The following is a 24,478-nucleotide window of genomic DNA, read 5'->3' as shown; positions in this document are numbered from 1 at the left end:
CAAATACACACAAGGTTTACATAAATAAAGTTGGTAAAGTGAAACAAACAGAGAAAATTGAGAGAAAATCTGCTTGTCAAATGCGTGTAGCCTATATTAGACGCATTATGTACAAGGTATATATATATCATTGAATGCCAGGATTGGTAGTTCGGTAGCAGCGGACAGAGGCTGGAAGTACGCATCAGGTATCGCGTAAGGATCACACCCTAACGATGATATTTTTGGCATTTCTTTTCATTGCAATCGAGGTGCGAAATGTTGTCTTTCGTAGTCATTTACTGTATCCATACGAAGCTGTAAATTGTAGCAAGCTAATGCTTGTCAGTACCTTAAGGTACTCAAGATGGCGGCAGTCAACTGGAAAAAGAGCATGACTGATATTCATGTATATCTGTTAAAATTAGATAATTAAATGTGAACTAACATGAAAAACAATGAACAATTGCATTTTTAAAGAAAGATTTATTAAAACATATATAATGTAAAAATTGTATATGACATAAATATATTACATTGATAGTTCATGTGCATGATCATAATGCATTAACTAATGTTAATAAATGAGACCTTATTGTAAAGTAAAGCTAGAAATATTGAAAGACTAGGTTGACTTTTAAACAATAAATAATAAATCACCCTCATGTGTTTGGGACGAGGCCTGCGATGCCAAACAATACAGTAACACGACTCTGCGGCGCTCTGAAGTGAGATCAGCAAGAGAAACACAGACAATCATTATTATTCCAATCACAGAGATGAAGTTTACTGAGTCTCATGATATCCAAGCACTAGAGATTCACAATGTTCTTCAGTGAAGGTCTCGCACCTGCGTTATCTGCAGAGGAATTAGATGTGAGGAAGCACCTTTAAAAAACTAAACGAGAAGAAGTAGTAGATTTCCTGCAAAAACTAAAACACCAAAAATAAAAATAAAATGTTTTTGAAAACAAAACTTAAAATTTAATAAAAAATATAAGTACTTCGATCAATTGTAAAAATGTATTGATAAAAACTAAATTTCCATTGAAAATTGTTGGTACAGCAAGTAAAAAGTGATTGAGCTCAGATTAATGACCATCTAGATGACATCTACATGAAACACTAAAGCACTGACATGCATGTCATGCATTTAATTTATAATAAGATTTTAAAAAATACAGATCTCTTGGGAATCACTGTGGTAGATTAAGGAAAGACAAACTGCTATTAACAATGGCGTCAATAAACAACTTGCTTGGGTTCATTAAAAGGCTTCAAAATGTTATCCAAATACATAATTAATATCACAGTATGTACATGTCAATCACCAAGGAACCACAGTCTATGATTTTCATAAAAAAAACGGAGTTGAAGATCTTGTATAATATATACAGTGAAGCAGCTCTCTCTACAATCCACTTCTTTCATCAACATCATCCTTCATCTTTCTCTTCCTTTCTGTTTAATAGTGTTTGTTTGATGATGACCCATCGGTGTGTTTGTGTGTTATATGTTTGACAGTGTAAACCTGGATACAGAGAGGAAGAGAAAGATGGAGGATGATGGAAGAAGAGGTCAAAAATGGCCAACTGGAGGCCTAAAACTCAGAGATGCAGTATAAGCAAAGAATAAAGAAGAAGAGAAATAAAAAATAGTGAAGCAACTCCGATACAGACTCAACAGTGATTAAATACATCAAATTTAAGGATATTTCTCTGTGATGCATTTAAGAAGGAAACAAACCAGAGTTTACTGACACATTATGTAGAAGTCTTTCGATTGCTTTGTGAAAAAGCCCACAAATCACCAGCCATGTGCTCACACAAAACGCAACATGAATAGGCAGCTTTTGAAAACGTCTTGGTTTCTAACGTAACCTCGGTTCCCTGAGAGTAGGGAACAAGTATTGCGTAAGTTAGCTTACACTATGGGAAAAACTCCTTTTCTCGAGAATATTGAAGCCAAATTTTGAAAACGCAGTGCAGACATACAGCTGAGCGCCTTAGCTCGCTCATTGGCTGTGCTGCGGCAACTGTACGAACCTATGGCGAGTCGGCTAGGATGCACGAACCAACCAGGTCGCTTCGCCCGCTAGTATGAGCATGGCTTATAGTTATATAAGCCCCCATTTTCGCCATAGAATTCAGGTTAAATCGACTGAAGTGATCCCCGGATCAAAGCACAATAGCACGGCGAGTTACGCAATACTCGTTCCCTACTCTGGGAACCGAGGTTATGTTAGTAATCGAGACATTCACTTTCGAGAGGACTCTCACATTGCGTAAGTTAGCCTAGCTATGGGAACCCCCTTCATAACGCCGTGCGTGCTGTAGGATTACAAATTTATGAAAATGTTTTCATTTAGGTTCCAATACAATAGTATATAAACGGAGACAGTTTCGTATACTGAATGCCGCATTTAAGGTTATGATGATGATGATGATGATATTGGCTGTGAAACAGTTTTCCAGCAAGAGAGTCCGGCAAAACCTGTTTTCTGTATCTGGCAGAATACTGCTCTCTATATAACCGGCTATTCCTGTTTCTCTGTAATGTAAACAGATTACTAAAACTTTGGTAGTCCCACTGTTTGAATAGTTATGCTGATTGGATTGGAATTGGTAACACTCTCAGTATAGGGCAGGCTCCTAAGCCTGTATGCCTCATTTACATGCTTTTGTTTCAGAGTGTCTCCACCTTTATGTAACTCCTCCCCCTTAAAGGGTATATGAACTACTGTATACTGCTTTTAGTTAGACTTGGGTAAGATTTTGGATGAAGCAGACTACAGCAAATAAAGAATCCTGCTTAAAAGATACAACCCCGAGAACTGAATCTCAACAAAGATCTCAACAAAGCTGACTGAGTTCCAGAACCAAGCTCAACAAAGATCTCTGACTGAGTTTCCAGACGGAATTTTTCCATGCAACGAACGATTTGGTGAGTTTCACTCTATTCAAAGAACCGCTGAAGACCAGTACAAATCTGTTATTCCTCTGCGCCAACAGAGAAGAAGTTAACAGACAGCTGTAGGGTTTGTTAACTAAAGTTATCCTCTAAAGTTGCTTTTAGAGATGAAATGTATCCTCTGTTTTTCAGGCAGGGAAGATTAACGTACATGTTAATACTGTTTACCCTCTGCTTTGCCAGGGAAATGTTTTATCCTCTATAAAGTAAAGAAGATTAGCATCAAGTGCTAATATAATGTACCCTCTGTTTTCAGGCAGGGAAGATTAACGTACATGTTAATATTGTTTTATCCTCTGCTTTGCCAGGGAAGTGGCAAAAGTTTTTTTCAGGCAGGCAAGATGTTAGCATAAATTGCTAGTAATTTGTGTATCCTTTGCTTTAGGCAGAGAAGGTTAGCATTAACAACAGTATTCTGTGTTAACGAGTGTACCCTCTGTGGATCAGAGAAGTTTTAGTGTCTGTTTGTGTTGGCAACAAAGAAAACGTCTCGGTTTACGCATGTAACCCTTGTTCCCTGAGAAAGGACACTGCGTCGGTTACGACACTAGGGGAATGCCCTTCAGCGTAGCGCATCTGAATTTATGAATGAAACCGAATCCAATCCTATTGGCGTTGCGTGATGACGTAGCGTGTAAAGGCATAAGCGGATGTGTACAAAAGCACGCCGGCACACAGAAATGTCCGCTTTTGCTATGAAGCAAGTGCTCCAGGCGAGGTGAGGTGTGGCGAACCGACGCAGTGTCTCGTTCCCTTTCTCAGGGAAAAAGACATAACGCTCACAACCTGGGACCCTGGGACAGAAACCAAGGCTTCTTCCATATTGATAGAGAACGAAGTCACCTGTGCGTAACCCTTATCATGCGGAACGGATTTCCCCTCGGGGAAAACCCCTTGGCTTTCAACCACCACTGCAAGGCCCTCATGTGTAGCAGGCCAGAAGTTATCACGCTGGACGCTGCTGCCATGAGACCCAACAGTCTTTGGAAGTGTTTCACTGTGATGGTGTTGCCTAGCTTCACCCTGGCTAGTGTGGTCAATATGGACTCGATGGGAAAGGGAACTCACAACAATGTTTAGAAGGAATGCAAGACTAATCCCCACAACAGAAAAAGGTGGTCTTGCTACTCCTTTATGAACAGACAGCGAGTTCAGGTCATTGTTAGGGGAGCAGATGGACTCCATAGTGACTGAGTCAGTCAGATTGGATTTGAGAAAGAAATTTGGTGTTCACCCAGAAAAAGTATGGTCTATTGAAGAATGCAAGAAGGTGTTAGGTGCATGTATCAGAAAGCGAAATATAAAAGGGATTATCTGCTGCCACCAAGAATTTAGCTTATCCATTGCACAAGAACAAGCTAGGTGTATTGCTAAGTTAAAAGAACAGAACAAACAAGTGTTCACTCAAGTTTCCTGTCTCACAAAAAAGGTGGGCCATAACAAGGCCTCAACCAAATGTGACTCAGAAGACCAACAGTCAGATGAGATTTATCCTGATTTAAAAGCTTTCTTTGAAACAGATGTAGCCATCCAATCAGAAACTGATAAGTCTGTAGATTCAGTAAAGGTATGTGTCGCAAAAAGATCTCATGGAATTGAGGGAACTGAAAGTGTTCCTCCCAATTCTTCTGTTGTCCAAAACCAAACTGTTGCCAAAGTGTTAAGACCTAAGGATATAGAAAAAATATTCCAAAGCTTACCTTCAGTACGCACAGATTTTTCTGAATTAAGAAGGGCATTGATCAGTAAAATGCGTCTTTACGACATGTCATTGGCAGAAGTCACACAGCTGATGTCACAAATTCTAACTGAATCTGAATTCAACAGTTTTGAGTCTGCTGTTACTTCTCAACTACAACATGTCAGAAAAGATAAACTGAGAGAGGGAGTTCTGAAATCGTTGAAAAACATTGTTGGACCAAACATGGACTGGGCAAAGATCACTGGTTGTGTACAGAAGAAAGATGAGAATGTTAGTGAGTACACTCAAAGATTTTGTCAGTCAGCAGCAGCATACAGTGGTATAGCTGACACTTCAGAGAAGGTGCTAGAAGATAATGGTCCCCTAGTTCGCACATGGTTTGATGGTCTGTTGTCAGAACATAGAAAAGCATTGCCTTTCTTAGACTTAACATGGTCCACTAGAACCATACAAAACAACTTGGAGAGGTTAGCTGCATGGGAAAGAGACTCTGATGTCAAGGCAAGAGTAAAAATTGCAGCAACATCTTTTAAGGTCAACACAGAGAATCAACAGAAACGCAAATGTTCTAAGAGAGAGGGCAGTAGTTGTCATTACTGTGGTAAACATGGACATTGGGGAAAAGAGTGTAGGAAAATCAAAAAGAACTTTAGAGAAGTTGACAAGGTTGCTCAGCTCCTACTCAGTCTGCTTGCTACTCTGAAGCAGCCCATCCCCTCGTCATTAAACTCGTTGGGCAGCTTGTTGATGTGTTAACCATTTGGGCTGTGAGTGCTTAATTTCCCCAGTAACTTACAACAAAGATGAAAGACTTATTTTTGTTTAATAGAACAAAAGGAAAGTGACGGTCTCACCCTTCCTTTGGGGAACACTAAGTTAAGTAGACTCACAGCCTTAAATGTTATGCTACAGCACAGGCCCTTCATCAGTAATGGTGTTAGGTCAGACTGTAAATGTAAAATGCCATCATGCAGTGTCCACACTGATGAATGAAACAAAAGAAACTTCTGTCACCTCCTCCCATTGGGGAAATTGGTTAACTACCCCCACAGCTCCGAACATTGTTTTACCGCGTGCACCAGTCAAGAACCCATCCTCATGTATGATATCTGAAATGACTGAGAATTTGTTAGAGGATGAAGGAGAAATGACTCACTGTTGTGTTACGCTTACATGTACACCTACGAGTGAAGTAAAAGAAACTCCCATAGAGAATTCAGAATTTGAGTTGTTTGTTGACGGTTCATCTCAAGTAATTGAAGGTAACAGATGAGCAGGTTATGCAGTAACGTCCACCACGGAAGTGTTAGCTTTAGGTCATCTTCCAGATCATTTTTCAGCTCAAGCTGCAGAACTAGTAGCCTTAACAAGACCATGCACACTAGCTTCAGGATCAGTTGCTAATATCTACACAGATTCCTGATATGCTTTTGGGGTAATTCATGATTTTGGTGTCATTTGGCAAACCAGACAGTTTCTAACTTCTGCTGGATCACCCATTAAGCATGCTGAATTAGTGAAAGATGTAATGTTTTCCATGAAACTTCCAAAGAAATTAGCAGTGATCAAAGTGAAAGCACATCTCACAACTAATACTACGGAAGCTAAAGGTAATGCTCATGCTGATATAGCAGCTAAACAGGCATGTTTCTATGCAACTGTACAAGTGTGTTCATGTAGTGCAGCACAGTAGACAATTATGCCTCCTGAATCAATAAATGATCTGTACAAAGACGTTCCTCTGTATGAAGCATGGTCCATACAGAGGAGTCTCAGAGTCTCCTGGTTTTCACTTCTGAGTTTCTCTACACTTAAGAAGAACAAGGTTTACAACATTGCTTAACAACTTCGCCCCATACTATAGCCTAGGGCCAAGCACCTGAGGCAAATAGAACAGTAAAGTTATGAGTCCTAATATAGGCCAGATCAGTAATGAGCCTCATATAGGGAAAATATAGGAATGGGCCTTATAAGGGGTCAGGCTCCTTCTTATATGGTATATAGAACTGTGTGTTCATGTTCACCCAGGACCAGTCAGACATCGGACCTTATAGTTGTGGAAAATGTGCTTAAACACTTTATTCATACGGTAAGAACCCTCGCTTGTAAAGCGGGAACTTCCATGTTATAAAACCTCATAAATGTGGACGGTGAAGCCCAGCCTGCCGACGCACAAATATCTTGAATTGGTATTCCACTCGACCATGCTCATGACCAGGCCATGCCTCTCGTGGAATGAACTTTGATGCCTATGGGAGAACGGAGGCCCTAAGACTCATAAGCCAGCGAGATAGCATCAACTATCCAACGTGACAGTCTCTGCTTCGTGACCGCGAAACCGACAGTGCGGCCATCGAAGCATAAAAAGAGCTGTTCTTACTGCCTGAAGGGGGCAGAACACACCAAATAGACTCTGAGAGCCTTCACAGGGCATAGAAGATTTGAGTCTCTTTCGTCTTCCGACAAAGGAAGAGCTGACAGCGAAATGACCTGCGCTCTGAACGGAATAGTGAGCACTTTAGGAGCATACCCATGCCTTGGCTTAAGGATGACTCTGGAGTCGTTGGGCCCGAATTTAAGGCAGGAAGCACTCACTGAGAGTGCTTGCAAATCACCCACTCGCGTGACTGATGCCAGTGCTAGCAAGAGAGCAGTTTTGAGTGAAAGAGGCTTCAGGTCAGCAGACTGAAGCGGCTCGAAAGGGGCCCCTTTCATGGCCTCCAGGACCGTGGAAAGGTCCCAAAAAGGTACAGAGGAGGTTCGAGGCAGCGCATGACTAGGTTGTTTCTTTCCAGCTGCTATGGCCGCCACATATACTTTGGTTCCGTGCTGTGCACCAGCTGGAGAACACTGACCGTTTTAGAGTATAAAGACGCCTGGTTGAAGGCGCTCTTGCTTCAGTAATAGTATTTAGCACCCTACCCTACCCGTTGATGGGCCATACATGGAGGGCCCACAAGTCGGGACCGGGATGCCAGATCGTCCCTTTCGCCTGTGTGAGGAGGTCTCTCCCCCAGCGGTATCAGCCATGGGGCTGATTCCAGCAGCTGTGTCAACTCGGAGAACCATGGCTGGTTCCTCCAGAGAGGGGCTATCAAGAGCACTGCACACTTGCTCTCCCTGATCCGTTCGATGACCTAGCCTCGTGACCAGCGGGAATGCATACAGTGGGTGGCGTTGCCAGTTCTGTCTGCCCTGTCTTTGGAGAAAAAGGCTTGGCAACGAGCGTTGTCTTCTGAGGCAAAGATGTCGACCTCTGCCTCGCCAAAGATGCTCCATATCAGCTGAACCGTTTGCGGATGAAGAGGCCATTCCCTCGGAGGAATATTGTCTCTAGATAGCATATCTGCACCCTGGTTTCAGAATGCCTGGCACGTGCGCTGCTCTCAGTGAGCGCAGGTTGAGCTGAGCCCATAGCAAGTGGTGTTTGGCCAGGTGTGAAGGTTGCTCGACCTGAGCCTGCCTTGGCGATTAATATAGGAAACCACTGACATGCTGTCCAACCGGACCAAGACATGGTGACCTTTTATGAATGGGAGGAAAGCTTTTAGTGATAGAGCGACCGCTCTCATTTTTAGACAGTTTATGTGCTCTCCGGGCTCGACCAAAGGCCGGAGATGGGCCTGCCCTTGTATAGGCCCCCCATACTCTGTTGGAAGCATCCCTTCGAGATCACTTTCCTCACGAATCACGCCCATACTCTCGCCGGACTGATACCAGTCGGCTGCTTTCCAAGGAGCCAGGGCTCTGACACAGCTTTGGTTCACTTTGATGCATAAGTGGCCAGATCGCCACGTGTGAATCTGAACACAGGGTTTCAACCAGCGCTGGAGGTGACGCATATACAGTAGACCCAGCTGGAGTACTGATGATGCTGAGGCCATGAGACCTAACATCCTCTGAAATCTCTTGAGAGGCGCGCAAGTGCCCACTCTGAACGATGCCGCTAGATGCTGGATGGTGAGCGCACGCTCTGACGTCAGCTGCGCTCTCATCTGTATAGAATTTATGACTGTTCCCAGAAAAGATGCTCTCTGGCTGGGAGATAGTACGCTTTTTGGAGCATTGATCCTGAGACCTAGGCATTCTAGATGGCTGAGGAGCCAGGATCTGTGATTTAATAAGCCGGATGGAAAACTGACACTGTAGGAACAGTGCTTATGTGCAGGGGTGCATAATTCATATTGGACACACAACCTACATTTATTACACTTCCAGTACGCGCCAGAGGGAAAGCTGATACTGTGGGGACAGTGCTTATGTGCAGGGGTGCGTACTTTATAGTGGGCACACAACCTACATTTATTAGGTTGCTCTTTTCGTGCTTTATTTTGGTCGCCGCAAAAACAGCATTTGTTTGCAGGTGTGCATGTTTCAAAACAGACTCATTAACTGCAATATTGACATTCCCAGCTGCCTGAACTAAATAGGGGACTGGGAGACGTGTAAAAGGCTTTTTGGAGGTTGGTCTGAACTCAAACACTCTCTTTTCCTTCCTGTCACCGTGGCTAGGAAGGTTTCCGAGCCTCTGGGTCCAACACAATCTTGTCGCAGAGCCAGGTCTGTGGTGCTGCGCAGGTCTCTGAAAGCTTCTGGTTCAGGTCCAGACTCATCCATCGAGCAGAGAAGTTTGGCCTGAAAAACCTGGAGGACAGCAATGGTGTGAAGGGTGCGAAGCAGCTTGGCCAGCGGAGGTGTAGGCTCTGCCAGCGAGAGCTGAAGTGCGCGGCAAGGTTTAGACGGGTGAGTCGCTTTAGCTTTCCAACCCACACACCTTTTCGCTGCACACGTTTGGCCGCCCACCGCTTCTTCGAGGGGAGGAATTACTTCTTTCTTCACAGAGCCGTCGATGGTCGAGAGCGTTGAGGAGTTGGATGTGATGAGCTGAATGTGGCACTTTCCACGAATTTGTTAGCTCGTCGTGTACTTCTTGAAAGAAGGGAGCTGGTCTCTGCTGAGGGGCCTGCCGGCGCCCCTGCAGGAACCAATAGTCTAGCCTGCTGCGCGTGGGGTCCTCGGGCTAAGACCACTCGAGCCCGAGGTCTTCAGCGGCCTTAGTCAACACACGGAGAAGCTCTGCGTCAAGACTGGTTCTCACGTCGTTCGCGCTGGTTTGTGTTGAGGGTGTGGGATCGGAGCCCGCCCACTCCTCACATTCGGATGCAGCGAGAGAAACGCTGTCATCCTTCTCGTCTGATCCCCCAAAAGAGACGAGACCGGCTGCTCGCTGAGAGGGGGACCGGAGAGGGGGTGGAGGCACGTGGGGACTGGGCCGGCGTGTGCTCACTCGTATTCATCCACTCTGGCATCCTCTCTGCGCAACGCTTTTTCTTGCGCGGCTCGAGCAAAGGAAAAGGGGGAGCGGGTGGCGCGGGGTAGTCGTCGGCGAAGGTGGCCAATTGAGCAAGCACTAGCTTTAAAAGGATATAGCATGCCGGATGGCACAGCAGAACTGCGGGCTGAAGGCAGTGTCTAGGTGAAAACCAGGAATCCGGCGTCCTCAGAGCTGCTTAGCAGGTGGCTTGTTCCGCTGAAGGCTTTTCGACGGCGGCGAAGAAGGCTTCTCAATCCAGAGGTTTAAGTCTGAGATTCTATGGCGAAAATGGGGCCTTATATAGCTATAAGCCACGCCTAAATTGGCGGGCTTGGACCTCTCTGGTGTGAAGTGACCTGATTGGTTCGCGCATCCTGTCCGACTCGCCAGGTTCGTGCAGTTGCCGCAGCACAGCCAATGAGCGCGCAAGACGCTCAGCTATGTCTGCTGTGCAGCTGCACTGCGTTTTAAAAATTTGGCTTCAATATTCTCGAGAAAAGGAGTTTTTCTCATAGCGTAAGCTAATTTAAGTAATATGAGAGAACTCTCGAAAGGGAACACTCATAAGCCACGTGTTCACACAAAACAGGACAACATGAAAGCACACAGCTAGTGGAAAACACAAGCTGTGTGCTACACAGCACAAGACAAAACATGACATGAAAGCATGCGGCCAATGTAAACATTAACCACAAGCTACACAAAACACAACACACGTGGAGCGTACGGCCCGAGCAAACTTGAAACCGCATGCTCACACGACACGACGCGCGAGAACAAGCGTATGCTCCTCCTGTGTGCTCACAACAGAGGACAAACACGCGGAGCATGAATGTCCGAATCCCGACACAGAACCGAAACCAAACTAGATAGATGTGCCGGGATCCAAACACCACGCCCCCCACATGTAACAAGGCATACATAGACAAGAGAGTACGCGGGTCGAGAACGCTCAAAGCCGCGCGCCCACTCAAAGACATGACAAAACAGGAGTGTCAGAGCTCTGTCACAAAACCAAGAAATAAACTAGACAGAAGTGACAGAACTCTGACACTGATCAAATTGGTAATGTGTCACATTAGAAACAATAGTGTTCATGCACATGCAGTGAATATCAACTTCAACGCCAAACTTTGATTTATCTTAGACTTAGGAATAAGGCACATAAGTCAATTTCTTTTTTCACCAAACCTTTTTGTTGTTTTTTGGAGCTCGACTGCACATGGTTACTGTATCACTCTCAGAAAAAAAGGTTCAGTGGAGTTCTATATAAATCCATGGGTTCTTTACTCAATTTTAAAGAACCTTAATGCCAAAAAGGTTCTATATTTAAGGATAAATGTCTTAACGATTACATAATACTGTAATAATGTATAATGGGTTATTTAAATTTTTCTAATTAAAAAGTAAATTTATGTGTATGGATGACCAAACCTGCAGAAATTTAAAATAAATACATCTATAAATAAATTATTAAAAAAATTATCCCAGGTTGGGAACCCCTAAAAGATTCTTTATACGAAGCGCCTGAAAGGAACCCTTTAAGGTTCTATGTAGAAGAGTGTAAGAGTGTAGTGTAAAAAGTCTGCTAATTGTCCATTTTATGTTTCATAGAAGAAAAAGAACAGCATAAGGGAGTGTAAATTATGACCATTTTCATTTCTTGGTGAACAAATCAGTAACTCTCTTTGGCTCAGCTACAAACCTCGGACAGGTAAGTCCACTAATGATATATTTGTGTTGCTTTACTATTTACGGTTACCTAGCTTGGTACACGTAGCCACAAGCGAAGCGTGGCAGTTGCTGGTGTTTGGATGTACAAATGAACACAAAGCTCTGCTTGAAGTGGGAAAAGAAAGGTGCCGGTACTCTCGTGCATTGGCAAATTATGACATTTGAGATTTCTACAGTGAAAAACAACACTTATAACAAAACTTGTTGTTATTTATTAACAACATAAATGTAGCCTATTAAAACAAGTCGTGCGTGTGTGAATGTGCGTGCGAAAACGGAACTCCTCCAAGTCTGCAAGTCCAAAAATTCATTTAGATTATTACATTTTATTTAATTAAATGCATTTATGGTGAGATTATTATATTTCATGTCAATCTGTGTTTTGACCACGAACCATGAGCTGTCACTTTAATTCACCGCGTGCAGCACACCAAAAATACACTCGGAACGATCTCTGAACTGCTGTATCCGCACAGCACCAGGAGTGCATTGACGGACCGCATGCGCGTGCTGTGTGAAAGCTCGAACCTGTTAACATGGGTGCGGAAAAAATACGCACTGCATACGCACTGCAAATGAAGTATATCAACGGGCGTGACACTGGCGCTTTTTCTGTCAGTGGTCGAGTACCGGCTACATGCGAGAAGTAGCGGTATGCAAGAAAAAGTGCAGGTACGCTTAAGAGTAAAATGTAGAAGTGCCGGTACTGCGTACCGGTGAGTACCGCCCCACTTCGAGCACTGACACAAAGGTATTTTTTTAGTTCTTTCATTCGAGCCTCAAAGAACCAATGGGTTATGTGAATTTCTGATGTGTAATTGTTCAAGTTCAGACAGATAATCGTTCTCTCAAAATCGTTTATGAATCAGTAAATCAAGCCAGTGACTAAAAATATCAACTTCACATCTTTTCTCTTAGTAGGATGAAAATAATCATATTTAAACTGTGATTAAAATATATACAGAAAGCAATCAAAAGTAAACCCTTTCCAATCGCCCAAGCTGTCAATCGTACAGTGTGAGTTTATCTGGATACTTGACAAAACTCGTTATGAAATCAGTGACGCTGTTACACTGCACAATGAAGCTCTTACTGTATTTACATCATGTTTGCATTGGTGAAAGCATTAGTGAGAGTGCAGAAACTGCGTTGTAATGATAAGATCTTCATTCACACGATCAACAGTGTGTTATCTGCTCAATCATCACTGCAACATTTTATGTGATGGGAATAGGTCTAAATACTTTAAAAACTTCTCATGATTCGTTAATCCCGATAGCTGTAATAGTAAAAACGTATAATAGCTGTAATAGTAAAAGTTTGCGAGAGAGTTCCACATGTAATGCTATTAATTTCATATGCACGCATGTCAGCCAATCACAGCAGTGGGCGTTTACACTGAAGTCTCACAGCAGACACGCCCCTTCAAACAGAGCATTCAAGTCAGAGGCTAAAATCAGGCTAGGAAAAATGCCTTTAATTTCTAAATTATGACAATTTTTAATCTAAAAAACATACTAACATCACAAGGGCAAACCAGGAAACATTATAAAATAATAAAATAATCCATGTCATGGGACCTTTAAAACAGACTCACATTTACACTCCTTCACAGTTTTGCCTTAGAGCAGGGAGTTTACCAATGTTCCCATGACAATAAAGTTTGAATACAGCATTTAATGCAAAACCCAGGGGAGTTAACCTTTGATTGAGCAGCTGTAAACCATATCAACTATTCACAACCTGTTTTATCGGTTCCCCAAAATGATCAAGTTGGGAGAATTAATTTTTCAACCCAAAGACAGATGGCTAGAAACCCAAAGCCCCAGAACATGTCTAAATAAGTGCATGCCATATCCTCAGCTCGAGTGAGTCTTAAAGATAAAAGCTTCAGATGGCTCAGGCTGAACGAACACGCTGAAACCGAGGCCTTTAATGGACCCTTCAGACCAGAGCGTGTTCCACTGGGGTTTTTATGCTGTGGTTTTATTGGAACTATGAATATGATTTTGTTATGGTCCAAAAACAAATCACAACGTTGATTGCTTTAGATTCTGGGGCCTTCTTTAGGTTTTGCTGGACAGCTAGAGGCCCGAGGATGGCGTTTATTATCTGCTTTAAATGGCTGGAAGACTTTATTGTCTAGAAACACAGCATGCAGATCCAAACTGCCCCAAAGGATCCTCGGTTTGCGCACATACACACACATAAACATTTAATAGCCATATAAAGCTCACTGCATGCAGAGATTTTAATTTAGGTTTTTGTACAATTAGTAAAACAAATTACCACTCACTGTGTTTGATAACAGTGGGTCATCTGGACTTCACTTCAAACCATTTGCTCATTGTTTATCATCATCTTGCATCTAATGAGAAAATTACAGAACACAACTTTGATAATTATTTACTAGCTTTAAAAGCATGTGCACCTGCATATATATCAATCACAGGTACCGTATTACGACTCAAACAGCATCATTTTTACAATACAAACAAACTCATGCACTCAATTACACTCATAAGACTCAAACTCAATACTTATCCATAGTCAAGTCATCCTCATATATATAGTGCTTTTAACAATGTAGATTGTTTCAAAGCAGCTTTACAGAGATAAACATCTAATTTAAGGTAACAGAGATTGGTTTGGTTTTATAGTGGTTCTTGAAAAATGTTTTTTCCAGCTAAAGTTAGTTTTGATTGATTCACTTCCGTCTAAATGATCATTTGTTATTAAATTAGGGGCCGCTAAGACGACACCGTTCTCTCTAAACAGACTTTAAACGTGAACTTGTAAAAGACGCTGATGGCGTTCACATGCGCATTAAGAATTGATTCTATAGTTATGTGAGTTTGAATATATGTGCGCAGGTTTGTAATTCCTTACAAACCATGCCTAAACAAACTATTTGTCTTGTCTATAAATTTTGATGCAGAATTTTATTTAATCTTATCACTTTGGGTAGGTACGCGAACCGAAAAATTCCACAACGCTTTATCTGTAGAGTTGTGTAGGGATCCTCCATAGGGAGAGGCTAGTTGGCACTTCAGCACTCCATTGTCATCAGGTCCAGGCGAAAGTCCTTCGTCAGATCTGGAAACGGCCTGGATCCGGCAGGGAGCGGGAAAACCTCGGGATAAACAAAGACACTAAAATTAGTGTAGATGCCATTCTTTTTATGATGTAACGAGTACATCAGGATTTAAGGGAAGTGTTCCCAGTTCCGGCTGACCTAATCTAAGCAGCCTAATATTGAATTATAGAAGTCTATAGAGTGTTATGTGAATGCTAGGTCAAAGAGATGTGTTTTTAGTCTAGCTTTGAACTGACAGACTGTGTCTGCTTCCCGGACAATGTTAGGAAGATTGTTCCAAAGTTTTGGTGCTAAAAAGGAAAAGGATCTACTGCCAGCAGTCGATTTAGATATTCTAGGTTTTATCAACTGGCCAGAACTTTGAGATCGCAATAGACGTGAAGGACTATAATGCGTTAAGAGCTCGCTCAAGTACTGGGGAGCTAAACCATTTAGTGCTTTGTAAGTAATCAGCAATATTTTAAAATGTATACGATGTTTAATAGGGAGCCAATGCAGTGTTGACAGAACCGGGCTAATATGGTCGTACTTCCTGGTTCTGGTAAGAACTCTAGCGGCTGCGTTTTGAACTAGCTGTAGTTTGTTTATTAAGCGTGCAGGGCAACCACCCAGTAGAGCATTACAATAATCTAGCCTTGATGTCATGAACGCATGAACTAGTTGTTCCGCATTTGTCAATGAAAGAATATGACGTAATTTAGATATATTTTTAAGATGGAAAAATCCGGTTTTACAGACACTAGACACGTGACTTTCAAATGAAAGATTGGTATCAAAGAGCACACCCAGGTTCCTAACTGATGACCAAGACTTAACAGAGCAGCCATCAAGTGTTTTACGGTATTCTAGGTTATTACGTGTGGAAGTTTTTTGTCCAATAATTAGAATCTCTGTTTTTTCAGAATTTAGTAGTAGGAAATTACTAGTCATCCAATTTTTGATATCAACTATGCATTCCGATAATTTTGTGAATTAGTGAGTTTCGTTAGGTTTGGAAGAAATATAGAGCTGAGTATCATCAGCATAACAGTGAAAGCTAATTCCATGTTTCCTAATGATATCTCCTAAAGGTAGCATGTACAGAGTGAACAGCAGCGGTCCTAGTACTGAGCCTTGTGGTACGCCATACTGAACGTGTGTTCGATAAGACATCTCTTCATTTACTGCTACAAACTGATAGCGGTCAGATAAATATGATTTAAACCATGCTAATGCAATTCCACTAATGCCAACATAGTTTTCTAGTCTATTTAAGAGAATGTTGTGGTCAATGGTGTCAAATGCAGCACTAAGATCAAGTAACACTAATAGAGAGATACAACCACGATCGGATGATAAGAGCAAATCATTTGTGACTCTTATGAGAGCTGTCTCAGTGCTATGGTGCGGTCTAAATCCTGACTGGAAATCCTCGCAGATACCATTTCTTTCAAGAAAGGAACACAGTTGTGAGGATACTGCCTTTTCTAGTATCTTTGACAGAAAAGGTAGATTTGAGATCGGCCTGTAATTGACTAATTCTGTAGGATCAAGTTGCGTTTTTTTAACAAGCGGTTTAATCATAGCCAGCTTAAAGGTTTTTGGTACGTATCCTAGAGACAAAGACAAATTAATGATGTTAAGAAGAGGATCTATGACTTCTGGAAGCATCTCTTTCAGTAGTTTAGTCGGTATAGGGTCTAACATACATATTGTCGATTTAGATGAATTAACGAGTTTGCAAAATTCTTCCTCTCCTATGGCAACAAAATAATCAAATTTTACCTCAGGGAGACTATAATGCACTCCCTGATGCAATGCTGTAGTAGACGGTTGCATAGTTATAATTTTGTCCCTAATATTGTCAATCTTATAAGTGAAGAAGTTCATAAAGTCATTACTGCTGTGTTTCTTGGAAACTTCTGGGCTTGAAGCTTTCTTTTTCGTTAGTGTAGCCACTTTTTCAAATAAATACCTTGGATTATGTTTATTTTCTTTAAATAGGGTTGAAAAATAAGCAGATCTAGCAGCTTTTAAAGCCTCTCTGTAAGCAATCGAGCTCTCCTTCCATGAAATCCGAAATACCTCTAGTTTTGTTTTCTTCCAGTTGCACTCCATTTTTCTGGCTGCTCTCTTAAGGGCCCGGGTGTGCTCGTTGTACCACGGCGTTGGACTATTTTCTTTAATCTTCTTTAAGCGCAACGGAGCAACTGTGTCTAAAGTGCTGGAAAGGAGAGAGTTAAAAGTTTCTGTTGCAATATAAAGTTCTTCTAAGCTATCTGGGATGCTGAGACGATGAAACTGATTAGGAAGATTATTGATAAAGCAATCTTTAGTGGCAGAAGTGATAGGTCTAACATACTTGTAACACGGAGTTGGCTTTACAGCCTTGGCTAAATGTAATTTACATGATACTAGATAATGATCTGAGATGTCGTCGCTCTGCTGCAGAATTTCGACAGCATCAACATTGATTCCATGTGATAATATTAGATCTAGAGTATGATTACGACAATGAGTAGGTCCTGACACGTGTTGTCTAATTCCAATAGAGTTAAGAATGTCTTTAAATGCCAATCCCATTGCATCTTTTCCATTATCTACATGTATATTAAAATCACCAACAATTAGGACTTTATCTGCAGTCAATACTAATTCTGATAGAAAGTCAGCAAATTCTTTGATAAAATCTTTATGGTGCCCTGGTGGCCTGTATACAGTTGCCAGCAGAATTCTCAAACTTGATTTATCGTTTACATTATATATTTTTACATTAAGCACCAACACTTCAAAAGAGGTATATTTAAAACTAGATTTTTTAGTGGTTTTGAATATATTACTATAAATTACAGCAACACCTCCCCCTTTTCCTTTTAGGTGAGGTTCATGTTTATAACAGTAATCATGGGGGGTTGACTCATTTAAAGTAATGTAATCGTCTGGTTTTAGCCAGGTTTCTGTCATACACAGCACATCTAGGTTATAATCTGAAATCATATCCATACAATATGCATATGCATTTGTGAGGCCTGCTGATTGATATTGTTATCGGATTACGACTCAAACAGCATAATTATTACATTACATTGCAAGCGCAAGAATTCACATGCACTGTTCTAGTAAACCTACAGCGACCAACAGAAAGGAAACATCTCGGTTACTGGTGTAACTCTTGTTCCCTGATGGAGGTTTGCGCATTTTTGAAAGAAAAATATCCATATTTATAACTTTATAAACTATAATCGCTGGTTTCCGGTAACGGTCGTACGTGAGTCGAGTTCTGGCTGAAGTATGAGTATCAGAAGTATAAGTAGATTAAGTGATGGCTTATGTTACTGAAAATCTGCATCAGGTTATTAAAGGACTAGATTCCAGTTTTGAGTGGAGCATAGGCCACACCATCTGCAATTTTAGAGCTCCTGCCAACACTTGGCACTAGTTCAAGTGTACTTAGACTGTAAAGGCTAAAAAGGGAATATCCATTTAGGAAAACAAAATGTTGATCGACCAACCTAAATAGGGTGAGTGTCACGGTTATGTTCATCTGTCCTGTTGTTTTTTCTGTTTTTCATTAGTCATGTGTCTTCCTTGTTCAGTTTTCCCGCTCCTCGTTAGTCTTCAGTTGTAGCACCTGCGTCTAATCTTCGTCATTTCATTCACCTGTGTCCTGTTAATGTTCCTTTGTTTGCCCTTGTATTTATCCCTCATTCTTGGTCCGTTCTTGTAGATGTATAGAGTGTTTTTGTGGTTCCTGAGTTTTTTAATTAAATCCTGTTTCCTGATCCTCCTCGTCTTCTCGTCCTTTATACCACGTAACATAACAGAAGAACGGACCCAAAACATACGATGGATCCTGTAGTTCAGCTCATCCTTTTGGCATGACGAGTCTCTTCTCGTCATGCCTGGCCAGCCTGATCTTCATGTCATGCCTGATCTTCACATCACACCTGATCAGCCCGATCTTCACGTCAAACCTGATCTTCACATCATGCCTAATCTCACGTCATGCCTGTTCAGCCTGATCTTCACGTCATGCCTGGCCAGTCTGATCTTCACGTCATGCCTGATCAGCCTGTGCTCCACGTCAGCCCTGCCGAACCAGAGCTTCTTAACATCGGTCCTGCCGAGCCTGAGCTTCTTGACACCAGTCCTGCCGAGCCTGCACTTCACATCAGTCCCACCGAACCTGCTCATCACGTCATGCCCGCCGAGCCAGAGACTGTTCTCGTCATGCACGCCGAGCCAGAGACTGTTCACATCAGTCCTGCCGAGCTTGCGCTTCACGTCAGTCCTGCCGAGCCTGCGTGTCACGTCATGCCCGCCGAGCTAGAGACTGTTCATGTCATGTCTGCCTCACCCGAACCCTCATCTCCAGCCAGGGGGGCCCCCTGAGCCAGTCCGTGAACCTGTCCCTGTCCCTAAGCCCATAGTTCTGCCCTGGGTATTACGTCTTCACCGTGGCCGCCTGAAGGGCCGCCTCCGCCACGGCCGTCCGAAGGGTCGTCTTCGCCACTACTGCCCGAAGGATCATGACCGTCTGAAGGGTCGTCTCCGAACTTGCCGCCTGCACAGTATACATGCTTAATGTGGTGGTCACAAATCATAGAATTCAAAGAGGTAATTGAATTTCCTTCAAATGTCTGTGACATTAAACCAGATGTCACCAAATTCCACCAAATTCAGGTAGCTAGATATATAAAAGAGAAAAATAGAAAGCAAAGATTGATGATTAACATGGTGTCAAAATAAATATTTGCCACTTATACGTACAGATTAAAACAAGCCTGGCACGTATCGAAATGCATTTATAGGTAAAAAGTAAGCTTGCATAGCTAGAAGCATCTACATTCATATATTAGCAAAGAGGATGTTTGAGGCCTAACATAGCACTCGAATGCTGTGAATCCACACACACACACACACACACACACACACACACACAAGGCATGGTCATACTGCCAGAGCTCTTGAGACTCAGTTCACTCTATAATGAGGCGTCAAGCTCCAGCATTACTAATGCAAAGCCCCCAGGTAATAACTGTACACTGTTCCACATCTCTTCTCTTCTTTTGCACCTCGAGAGCCAAGCAGAGATGAAACGCTGTTCTATATAATGAATGTGTGTGTATGAGCAGCAACTGGGCAATTATGTGTGTTACCTCGGTTTCTCGTGGCTTGTGTTGCGGTGAGTTTCCTGCCGTGGCGTCACACCAGCCCGTGTAATTAATCAACACTGGATCACACACACACGGTGCATGAAGACAGTAGAGATGGACCATCTGCCCTGGAGTATGTGTGTGTGTGTGTATGCGTGTTCAAATACACTTAGTGTAATGTTAGTGTGTGTTACTTTGTTACAAAACCTGTGCTGTCGACATGCAGGTGTCTACTAAGGCAGCATACTAATAGGGATAGGTATTGTGAGAAGAAAGGTAATGATTCAGGATCTGATTGCACTTAAATGATTTAGTTTTCTCAACAATTCCATTACTCAGTCTTTCATTACTAGAAGACTAATTGGTCCTACCTATGTATCATATGTATGTATGTATGTGTGTGTGTGTGTGTATATATATATATATATATATATATACATATACATATATATATATATATATATATATATATATATATATATATATATATATATATATATATATATATAAATTTGTCAGGCTGGCGGCTGATGTCAATATATATACAGGTCCTTCTCAAAAAATTAGCATATTGTGATAAAGTTCATTATTTTCCATAATGTAATGATAAAAATTAAACGTTCATATATTTTAGATTCATTGTACACCAACTGAAATATTTCAGGTCTTTTATTGTTTTAATACTGATGATTTTGGCATACAGCTCATGAAAACTGTATCCTGCATTCCTATCTCAAAAAATTTGCATATCATGAAAAGGGTCTCTAAACGAGCTATTAACCTAATCATCTGAATCAACTAATTAACTCTAAACAGCTGCAAAAGATTCCTGAGGCTTTTAAAAACTCCCAGCCTGTTTCATTACTCAAAACCGCAATCATGGGTAAGACTGCCGACCTGACTACTGTCCAGAAGGCCATCATTGACACCCTCAAGCAAGAGGGTAAGACACAAAGAAATTTCTGAACAAATAGGCTGTTCCCAGAGTGTTGTATCAAGGCACCTCAGTGGGAAGTCTGTGGAAAGGAAAAAGTGTGGCAAAAAAACGCTGCACAACGAGAAGAGGTGACCGGACCCTGAGGAAGATTGTGGAGAAGGACCGATTCCAGACCTTGGGGGACCTGCGGAAGCAGTGGACTGAGTCAGGAGTAGAAACATCCAGAGCCACCGTGCACAGGCGTGTGCAGAAAATAGGCTACAGGTGCCGCATCTCCCAGGTCAAGCCACTTTTGAACCAGAAACAGCGGCAGAAGCGCCTGATCTGGGCTACAGAGAAGCAGCACATGTCGAGGAACATGTCGAGGAACAGGAACAGTTCTTGGAACAGGAACAGGTCGAGGAATAGGAACAGGTTTGGGCCAGAGACGAGGGCTCAGGCGTGGCGGTGGCCATCTTGGCCAGAGACGAGAACTCAGACATGGCGGTAGCCGTCTTGGCCAGAGACGAGGGCTCAGGCGTGGTGGCGGCCATCTTGGCCGGAGATGAGGGCTCAGGCATGGTGGCGGCCATCTTGGCCGAAGACAAGGGCTCAGGCGTGGCGTGAAGCTCAGGCTGGACAGGCATGACGTGAAGAAGCTCAGGCTGGACAGGCATGACGTGAAGAAGCTCAGGCTTGACAGGCTTGACAGGCATGACGTGAAGAAGCTCAGGCTTGATAGGCTTGACGTGAAGAAGCTCAGGCTTGATAGACATGACGTGAAGAAGCTCTGGAAGGATGGTCTCGACGGGACGAGGGTCTGGAAGGGTGGTGGCCATGACGGAACAAGGTTCTGGATGGTCTCGATGGGAACGAAGCTCTCTAGATATCTGAAGATGGCCTCTCTCCAGTCCAGTCCTGAGATATCTGGGAGCTCTCTGGGATTTACAAAGTTCGCCCCAGTCGGGACACCGCTTTGATGATTTTATCATTCAAGGGGCAGGTGACTGCGAGATGACAGAACCCTTCTGTGTATTCAAAACAGATTGCGGCTATTTTGAGCCACCACCGCGATCTGTCCTGCAAGGTCAAAACTCATTGTTTCTTGTTATCCGATCTTCTGTCACGGGTGGTTGCAGGAAGACAGAACAAGATGAGGGTATCTTTTCAACATGAAGTTTTTTTGATGATCAAAAATAAGACAAAGAAGTGCAGTTCAGCAGACTGATGGGAGTATGTAAGAAGTAAGTATATTTTACAAAAACAAACATAATGGAAACAGAACGATGGAAAGTCTCTCAAGAGAAACGAGGACAGATAGAGAAATAGTTTTAAACTGCCTTGTGTTTGTGTAAAAGTAATTCAGGTTCCAGCTCTACACATAATAAGGGAAATAGACAGACAGACAGACTCCTGGATGAGGAAGGTGCATCAATAGCAGGAAAAATCAGGCTGGGTTTCCGATAGCTCCTCTCTGAGCCTGTGGGGAAAGAGATCAGAGTTTTTTAACGCTTTTAATCAATGTTTATACTTAGATACAGATCAATCAGTCGACCTTCAGTGTGTTTGTCAGAGGTACTATCCTTCCCTGAGCGCAGGTGGAAATAACACACTCAACTCTTTACAATCCAGGTGACATCTTATTAAGTGAAATTAACGCTGCATCACTCTGTGGTGATGTCTTTATCCCTGAGCACAAAAATGGGTTTCAAATGGTTTCCAAGCAATAAAAACCCAGCAACAAGTTTATAAAATATATTAGAATTTTAAGATTTAAAAAAAAGTTTTTTTTAAGAAAGTTAAGATTGAATTAGCCGCATTCAAAATCTGATTTATTCAATTATTATGCACTGGGACACTTCACTGTTCACTGCATTGATTCTGATTTGACTTTGTTTGGAACTATTACCAGAGCAAAAATAGATGACATAACTGCCAGCATTGCCTAAAATGTAAGATACTCTATGTTATCGTGTTTAATATCAAAGCAATATAACACTCACGACTCACGTCTGTTACAGGGATGTGCGACAGAATTTAATTGAAAATGCCTTTTAAATTAAAAAATTTGATTCCTGAATTGAAAGGCAAACAGGATACAGGATTGCAAGATGGATGGATGGATGGATGGATGGATAGATAGATACTACAATGTAGCATGGTACTGTTTAAAACATTTATCTTAATGCCTGTATTCCATTCTTAACATATAGACCATGCACAGTTTACATAGTGCATACTACAAACCGAGCATCTGCCCTAAAAAAATAGTAAACCACCAGTTAAAGGAATGCAAAGAGAGCACACTAATCTTTTTTTTTTACATGACCCAGTTTATGAAAACAGGGAGAGCGGTAGAGACAGAACTGGGTATGGATGGACACTAATTATTCAATTTCAATTCTGAGGATGGAAAAATAAGAGAATGATTCAGATCATTCCCGTTATTACAGTCCATTTCAATTTGCCTCACACAAAAGGAGCATTAGTGACACTAAAAACCAACATGAATTATGCAAATAGCAAGCAGAATATTCCAAAACACTGGCTTTCTGTTGGGCAGAGGTGGGCAAATATTAATTTGGCTCATGAAAAGTGACTCTTATGCTGCTGTGAGAGCTCTTTAAACAGTTGGTCATTAGAATGGAGTAAATATTGGCAAGAATAAATATAATTTTCCTAGCAAATCTCAAGATAAGCATTAAAACTTGGGAGTGTCATTCATAAAACAGTGTGGACTTTCTTTCATTTATATATTTACATACACACAGTTTGCAGTTATGATAGAGACCATGGTTTTTAAATTGATTGATTTTAATATGTTCTACAACTAGTCCTTGCCCTCCAAACCTGTCTGCATTTTTACATTTCCATTATTTTTATGTTTATTAAGAAGTTTCCTCATGAGGACCGTTGGCTGCTCAACACAGTGTAGCTCATTTCAGGTATTACTATCCTTGACGGAATATTTTGTCACATACCGTGTAAAATACATGCAAATTTGAATCACACACAGGTTTATTTTTTTCTAATATCTAATGAAGATATTCATATAACTTAATAAAAAATAAATTTAATACAGATTAACATGTACCCTACAACTGCATTCTTAAAATTTTAAAAAACAAATACCTCATATTGAAAATGTCCCCAGATGTGATATTTAGCTCACTTTTGGGGACAAAAAGTGCATGCACACACTCTCTCACACACACACACACACACACACACACACACACACACACACACACACACACACACACACACACACACCAAAGAGCATGTCTCTGATGAATGGACTCAGGCATCATGACTGGTGTTATGCAACATTCACAACACTGTTTTCCGAGAGAGAGGTCACACCCGTGTTGATGCTTGCGACTGCCTGCAGTGGACCTGCACATCTTCTCGAATCAATCACATGGAGCCGCAGCGCCGGGGGACAGGCTTTCCTCACCCCCGCACATGGAACCTCAACGTCCACACATCAGCGCTCATTCCCAGTTCTCTCGCTGCTCACGGACAGAGCGACACGCTACACTACACACTATCTAACTGTCGCATCATGAAAACGCTGACTTACAACATCTCAGACAAGTGTGAATTCATCATGTTGTCAGTGATTCAGTAA

The sequence above is a fragment of the Siphateles boraxobius genome, unplaced genomic scaffold, assembly GCF_051911475.1.
Source record: "Siphateles boraxobius isolate OS27281-9 unplaced genomic scaffold, OSU_SipBor_1 31, whole genome shotgun sequence".
Taxonomy (NCBI): domain Eukaryota; kingdom Metazoa; phylum Chordata; class Actinopteri; order Cypriniformes; family Leuciscidae; genus Siphateles; species Siphateles boraxobius.
This window is presented reverse-complemented; position numbering follows the sequence as displayed.